Consider the following 7,950-nt stretch of genomic DNA (forward strand, 5'->3'; position numbering starts at 1 on the left):
AGAAGAATGTGAATTGGGTTGCTATTGGGTGGAATACTCTGTAGACCTATCTCTGTAGATGTATCTTAAGTCCATTTGGGTTATGGTGTCATTTGTTTCAGGGATTTCTTTGCTTATCTTTTGTTTGATTGAACTGTGCTTTAGTGAAAGCAGGGTATTAAAATCTCCCACTATTATTATATTTGGGTCTATGCTGTTGGGTAACTCCAAAAGTGTTTAACATAAAGTGTTAAATTCTTTCATGTTTGATTTCCTCTTCAAGGATTATTCCCTTTATTACTATGAAATGCCTTCCTTGTCTCTTCATACTGATTTTAATGAAAAGTCTATTTTATCAGATATCAATATGGCTACTCCTGCCTTCTTGCAGGGTGCATTTGCATGAAAGATCTTTATCCATCCCTTCACTCATAGTTTATTTTTATTTTTCACTATGAAATGGCTCTCATAGAGACAACAAATAGATATATCCTGTTTTGGGATCCAATTTGCTGTTCTTTTTCTTTTGATCAGGGAATTGAGTCCGTTAATGCTTAGGGTTATTATAGAGACGTGTCATATTTCCTGCCATTTTCTTGATTTCCTGTATTTTGCTTCTTTCCTCTTCCTGTGTTTACTAAATTGGTCCTCAAGTGATTTTTGCCTGAAGTGTTTCCATGGTTTTGATTGTTTTCTTCAGATTGTGTACCTCCCTGTAGTATTCCTTGTAATACTAGCTTACTGTTCATGATTCCTATAATTTTTGTTTCTCATGGAAGGTTTTAGTTTCACCACCAAATATAAATGATAGCATCACTAGTTTGGGTTGACAGTTGTTGATCTTTAGGGCTTGGATTATACCATTCTGGGCTCTTCTTACATTGACAGTTTGTGTGGAGACATCTACAGTGATTCTGATTTTTTTTTCTATTGTAATATATCTCCTTCTTTGATTTTGCAGCTTTTAAAATAAATTCCTTGCTCTTCAAGTCTAGTATTTTTACTATGATGTGTCTAGAAGTGTTTCTTTTTGGAGCCTGTTACTAGGGGTTCTATATGCTTCTGTTAAATATGGGTGGGATTTTCTCTTTCAGGATTGGGGAAATTCTTATTATTTTACTGAATCGGTTTTTAACAGCTTTAGTGTTGAATTCCTCTCTCTTGTCAGTCCCAATTATGTGTAAATTAGATTTCTTAGCTGAGCATGCCAATTCTTGGATTTCCCTTTGGTAGGTTCTGAGTGTTTTTATCATACCTTTGACATTTTGTTCTAGCTCCTCTGTTTTATCTTTGACTCCTGGTATTCTATTTCCTGTTTCATTTATTATGTTACCTATGGTTTCCACTGTGGTTTGCACTGTGGAAATTGAACCTTTTATACTTCTGACATCAGTTCTCAGTGTTAATTTCATCTTTTAATAAAGTGTATAGCATTTCTATTTTTATTTGTATCCTTTTGGAAGTCTTGGAATTTCTTTGTCATTTCTTCTTTGTACTCTTGAAACTGTTTTTGCATCTCCCCATTTGTTTCATTGGTCAATTCTGTCATCATTTCTTTAATAGTTCTTTTTGTGTGTGTGTGTGTGGCTGTGGGGCTTGAACTCTGAGCCTGGGCACTGTCCCTGAGGTCTACAGCTCTACCAATTGAGCCACAGTGCCACTTCTGGTTTTCTGGTGGCTAATTGGAGAGAAGAGTCTCATGGATGAAGCTAATCAAAGATTAATACACGAATTGCGTGAATAGGCTGAGAATAGAAAAGATTAATACAGGAATTGCATGAGCGTGAGGAAGCTAATCAAAGATTAATACACGAATTGCGTGAGTGGGATGAGAATAGACAAAGATCAATGGAGGCATTCATGGAATCCACAGACAGACAGCTGAAGGAATCCAGGGAGGCCACAAAGGGAATGCTGAATGGAGCCATCAGAAGGAAAGGGAGTCCAATGAAACCATAAGCAATCAACTAAGGGATTTGAGAAAGAGTCTCATGAACTTTCCTTCCCCGGGGTGGCTTTGAACCTTGATCTCAGATCTCAGCCACTGGCACCGGGCCCTTTAATAGTTTTTTATCCTCCATCTCATCTTCACTCCCACTGGGGTCCTTCCCTGAATTGTTGTTGGCTTTTGGATTTGGTTTGTTGTCTTGCTTGTTCATGAATCTTGTAATCTTCCGTTGTGATTTATGTGTTTGGGTTCAGGGATTGCCTGGGCCATGGCCCAAGTATGGCCCATCCACGCCTGACAGGTTAAGGCCTCTGCTTGGCCCCCGTTACCTCACATTGGGTAGACTAGCCCACTCCGGGTTCCAAAGCCAGCAAGCGTTTGTGCAGGTGCTTGTCTCCAGGCTAGATGAAAGGAGCTCAGTCTGGTCTGCAGTGGGGGCTGGAAAGGACCAGATAGAGTCAGGTCTCCAGAATGAGTGTGTGCTTGGGAAGGAGTGGGTTCCCAAGGGAGCCCCGGAGTTTGTGCTTGGGCCCTGGGCTTGCCCCACAGGTGGCCAGCTCTTGCCCAGGCCCGATTGACATACGCGTACGCTCTTGGATCAGCCCTCTGCCAGCGAGCTGCCCACTGGCAGCTGGCCACTGGGTCCTGTCTGTGGGGTAGCTGTGAAAGCTAGCTTCCAGCCTCTAGGATGGGCATGAGGCTTCAGAAGGGACAGGCTCCAGGGGGAGTGCGAGGGATTTTGTGTCGTTTTTAAACAGGCTGGGTTTCCCTGCCAATAGCCAGCGCTGTGGCAAATGCAAGGTCCTAGTATTCCCTAGCATGAGTCCTGGTGGCCTCCTGCTGAAAGCCAACACGTGGGATGAGGGAGAGTCGGGAGGGGCCCTGGCCTCTTTGCCCCCTTCTTGGGTGGAAGGGAGGGGTCCGTGTCAACCACTGTGGGTCAGCACCAGTGCTGGTCTCTCGTAGTGGGGGGGAGGGGTGCTACTCATTGATCAATGAGTAGTACCTACTCATTGATCCTGGAATTGGTTGTGGGCTGACCAGCGCCGCCGTGGTAAGCCTGTGTATCTGGATGTTGCAGCCTCATTGGTCAGATCTGGAGTCCTGGGCAGCTTCAAGGCCATTCTCAGAGCTAAGCCCAGATGCCCCATGGCATACGGAGTTGGGGAAGAGGTCTTCCCGGTTTTCCATCCTTGTGTGCATAAGCTGTGAGGGTTTTCTCCCCATTCCTCTGATTCTCTGTTTGTATATTTGTTGTTCTTGATCTTTTGGGGAGAAGTTCGGATTAAGACTCCAAATCTCTATTTGATTAGAGAGAACTAGGGTGAGTCACCATTGTTTTGCAGCCATCATCCCTCCATCTTTTGTTTTTTAATCACTCTTAATCCAATTAATGTTTCATCATAATATCTATAATGTTAATTTTCTGACCATTTTTATTCCCATAATGTCTTTTCAAACTCAGGAATATGCTAATTTCAGTGGCTCACACCTGTAATCTTAGCCTACCCAGTAGATCTGAGGAAAAGCCAGCCCAGGCAGAAAAGTCCCCATGAGACTCTTGTCTCCAATTAACTACTCAAAAAACAGAAGAACTGTGGCTCAAAATGGTAGAGCACTAGCTTTGAGCACAAGAGCCCAGTGATAGCTCTGAGGCTCTGAGTTCAGGACCCATGACCAACAGGAAAAAATAAAAAAGAAAGAAGCTAAATAAATGTCCTGCAGGAAGTGAGGTTTTTCACAATACTTGATACACTATATACTTGACACAACTTCTAGTTGGAGACTATCACATGGAATGAATTTCAGTTGTGTGCTATTTGACTTTTTCTTTTCCTGTGCTTTTATGTGCATCAAGTGAAAGAGATTCCTCCATCTGCTTTGAAGTGTTCTTGTAGCTAGCCTTCATTTTACCCTGAAGGGTTTTATTGTGTTACAGCTTTATTGTCAAGAACAGTTTGAGTGTGAAACAATTAGGAACCTTCAAAAGGTGAAAAGACACAGTGCAAAAAAAAAGAGAGAGAGAAAGAACAAAGAAGAAAAAAAAACTAACCATTGAATGAAGTTGGATGTGATAAAGAGAATGAAAAGTGAGTGAGTAGTATACACTGGATTTTTTTTTAAAGAAGAGCTTGTTGTACTAGATATAGAATTTTTGAAAATTATAAGATAAAGGTAATTTTTGTCAGGACTCTGGAGCCTGGCACCTGTAATTCTAGCTATTCAAGAGGCTGAGATTTGAGGATTTTTGTTTAAATCCAGCTCTGGACAAAAAAATCAGAGAGAGTCTTATTTCTAATTAATCAAGGAAGGAAACTTACTAATTCATGATTGAATCCCAGAGCTTTACAAGAAAAGGAAAGACTAAGGGATACACACACACACACACACACTTGTGTTCCCTCCCTTGCCAAAGGAAGCTCTGTGCTATCTCAGGACTCTGAGAGTAAAGTCATCACCAGCGGCTCACACCTGTAATCTTAGCTACTGAGGAGGCTAAGCTCTGAGAATCATGGTTCAAAGACAGTCCAGGCAGAAAAGTCCCTGTGAGACTCGCATCTCCAATAAACTACTCAAAAGAGCTGGAATGGCGCTGTGTCTCAAGCAGCAGAGCACTAGCATGGAGCACATAGAGGTTTGGGATCAGTGCCCAGGCCCTGAGTTCAAGCCCCAGGATGGGCACAAAAAAAAAAAAGGAAGAAAATAATCACCAGGTGTGAACCCTTGAACCTCCAGAGCCAATAAGCACAGTAAATTCTTTCATTTAAAGCTGAGCCTATCTGTAGTATGTTGTGTTACTAAAAGAAAATATGGACTAATATAATTATGTTTTCCATTAAAATTAGTGAAAAACATTTTATAATGAATTTAGTGTGTGTGTGTGTGTGTGTGTGTGTGCCAGTTCTGGCATTTGAACTCAGGGCCTGGGCACTGCCCCTGAGCATCTTTTGCTCAAGGCTAACACTTCTACTTGAGCCACAGCCCCACTTCCAACTTTTTCTGAGTAGTTTATTGGAGATAAGAATCTCACAGAGGGCTGGGAAGGTGGCTCAGTGGTAGAGCACTTGCCTTGCATGCATGAGGCCCTGGGTTCGATTCCTCAGCACCACATAAGCAAAAAGAAAAAAGCCGGAAGTGGTGCTGTGGCTCAAGTGGTAGAGTGCTAGCCTTGAGCTGAAGAGCTGAGGGACAGCCCCAGGCCCAGAGTTCAGGCCCCATGACCTGACCCAAAAAAAAAAATCTCACAGAATTTTCTGCCTGGACTGACTTCAAACCAAGATCCTCAGATCTCAGCCACCTGACTAACTAGGCTTACAGGCATGAGTCACCAGTGTCTGGCTTTTTTTTTAATGAATTTTTATTTAGTACCAATATTTGCAGAATTATCTCTAGATCCAGACAACTAAATCCATGGGGGCAGAAGGCTCTTGATCTAATTAAAGAAAGATGTCAAGCTAGGTGTCCCAAGTTCAAGCCCCAGGACAGGCAAGAAGACAAAGATGAAAGAAAGAAAAGGAAGAGGAGGAGGAGGAGGAGGAGGAGCAGGAGGAGGAGGAGGAGCAGGAGCAGGAGGAAAAGTAAAAGAGGAAGGAAGAGGAGGAGGAGGATAAGAAGAAAAGGAAGGGGGAAGGAGGAAGAAAACAATGAAAAGGAAGAGGAGCAGGAAGAGGAAGAGGAAGAAGAGGACGAGGGGGAAGAGGAGGAAGAGGAAGATGAGGAAGAGGGAAAGGCAGACGAAAGAAGAGGAGGAGAAAGAATTCAAATACAGGCACAGAGGAGACTTTGTGGGAGCAAGTTTGTTATAGCAGAGCAAAAGTATACTCTTAAGAGGAGAGAACGGGCAGCCTCAAGAATAAAGTTTTCCTGAGGATCCTAATATTTTGAGCTCTTACTGGTTTTGTGGACTTGAGGGGTTATGACTTCTTGAGAAGGGAAGGGTTTTTCCTGAATATTAGGTTTTGTGTTGTTAATGTCTCTCCTAAGTTGGACCAGGGATTTTTGGCCCCAGACAATCAGATCAGTACTGTCATGGATGGAGATTTTGGCTAACTGAATGCTAATTATATGTTAACTAGCCCAAAGGTCATTGATTGGTCATTATGTTTGCTGGGGCTTTCTGTTATTTGCAGGCTGTGGGCCAACAGGATGCAGCTGCCTATCACAGGTTGTTCCGTTCACAACAGATCAGGATATGTTCTGGTTTTTTGTTGTTTTTTTTTAAACATCCAAACCATTGTCCTCACCATCAAGCTTCCTTATTCTTTGCCTAACCCTTGTCTAAATAAGAAGTTATTAATGAAAAGGATAGTTGTAGATGGAGTTTCTCAGATTCCCCAGTGTAGATCTGGTTTATTTTTTCCAAAGTAGACCTTGTGTTGGGAGTATCTGAACCTGGCCACCATGCAGCTTAGCATTTTGTAAGAGGAGTGCCCTAAAGCTAAAGTACCTAAATATTTATTGTCCCAGGTGACCTCTTGGAGAGTGAAAGGAGAGCTAGTGATTACTGCACAAGGGCAATTGGTAAGCAATGAAAATATGCCAGGCAATGAGGGTCAATGGTCACTATACTTGAGTCTGACCCCTTTACCTGTAGTCAGCACTGTGTAGGTGATGTTTAACAACTGTAGCATTGGTATCTTTGTGAATTCCCATGGTGCAAATTACTTCTGTCCAAAGGTCCATTGTAATTGAAGGTTTGGTTCATAGCCTCATGCTCTTTGAGGCAGTGGGGGCTGAGTCTTTGGGAGTTGATACCTAGTGTGTTCCTTGGGTCTGCTGTGGGTATAGGCTGGGAAAGGATTGCTCCTATTTGGTCACATCATTTCTTTCACACGTTGGTCTCTGACATATCACTACAATCGCCAAGGCCTTTCTCAGAACTGAGCCAAGGCAGATACCATGTCCTTGGATCTCCCAAGCAGTGAGCTAATTAAAACCTTTTCTCTTTATTATCTGCCTCAGGTATTTTGTAACAACAATGTGAAGTTAACTAATATGTGTCTTCACACTGTCCCAAAACTCTATACCATGTCTCTGGTATAAGATTACAAAGTCAGCTGGGTGCCTGTGGCATCTACCTACTCAAAAGGCTGAGCTCTGAGGATTGAGGTTCAAAGCCAGTCCTGGAAGGAAAGTTCAGAGATTGATATCTCCAATTAATCACCACAAAGCCCAAAGTAGAGGTGTGACTCAAATGGTAGAATGCTAGCCTTGAGCACAAAAGCTCAGGAACAGTACCCAGGCCCCCTAAGTTCAAGCCCCAGGATCAGTACCAAAAAAAAAAAAAAAAAGATAACAGGATTGAGGGGGTGGGGGGAGGCTGGGAAGGGATGTGAAGGGTAAACCAAAGGAGGAGGCTGCAATGCTTGGTAAGAAATGTACGCATTATCCTGCCCATGTAATTGTAACCCCTCTGTACAGTATCTTCACAAATAAAAAATAAATAAATAAATTTTAAAAAAAAGATAACAAAACACAAATGCTTTTCCTGGGAAGTCCAAATCTCTGTTGGGGAGACAGGTATAATTATATATACAATTATCTATAATAAAAGTAAGAGTAAGTTAAAGGTACCACAATATATACTTTGAAGTTGTTATCATTAGGTCCATATATTTGCTGGTCAAAAATACATACTTGCATTAAAAAACACACACACCACAATTATTTTACTTTTTGTGTATGTGCTAGTTCTTCAGCTTGAACTCCGGACTTCATATTTTCTCTTGGCTTGCTAGCTCACAGCTGGTACTGTACCACTTGAGCCATGCCTTCAGCATGGCTTTTTACTGGTTTATTGGAGATGGAGTCTTGCAGACTTTTCTGCTTGGGCTGGTTTTGAACCAGTCTTACAGATCTTGCCTCCTGAGTAGCTAGACTTACAAGACTAACCCATCAATGCCTGTCACAATTAGTTTATTGGTTTGGTTTTTGTTTGTTTTTTTTTCTGAAAAAAGAAAATTGGTTAGGGGTATGGCTCGGTGACCAATTGCCTTCCTACAAGTATGAGGCCCTGTACTCAA

Source organism: Dipodomys ordii, unplaced genomic scaffold (genome assembly GCF_000151885.1).
Source record: "Dipodomys ordii isolate 6190 unplaced genomic scaffold, Dord_2.0 Scaffold56, whole genome shotgun sequence".
Lineage (NCBI taxonomy): Eukaryota > Metazoa > Chordata > Mammalia > Rodentia > Heteromyidae > Dipodomys > Dipodomys ordii.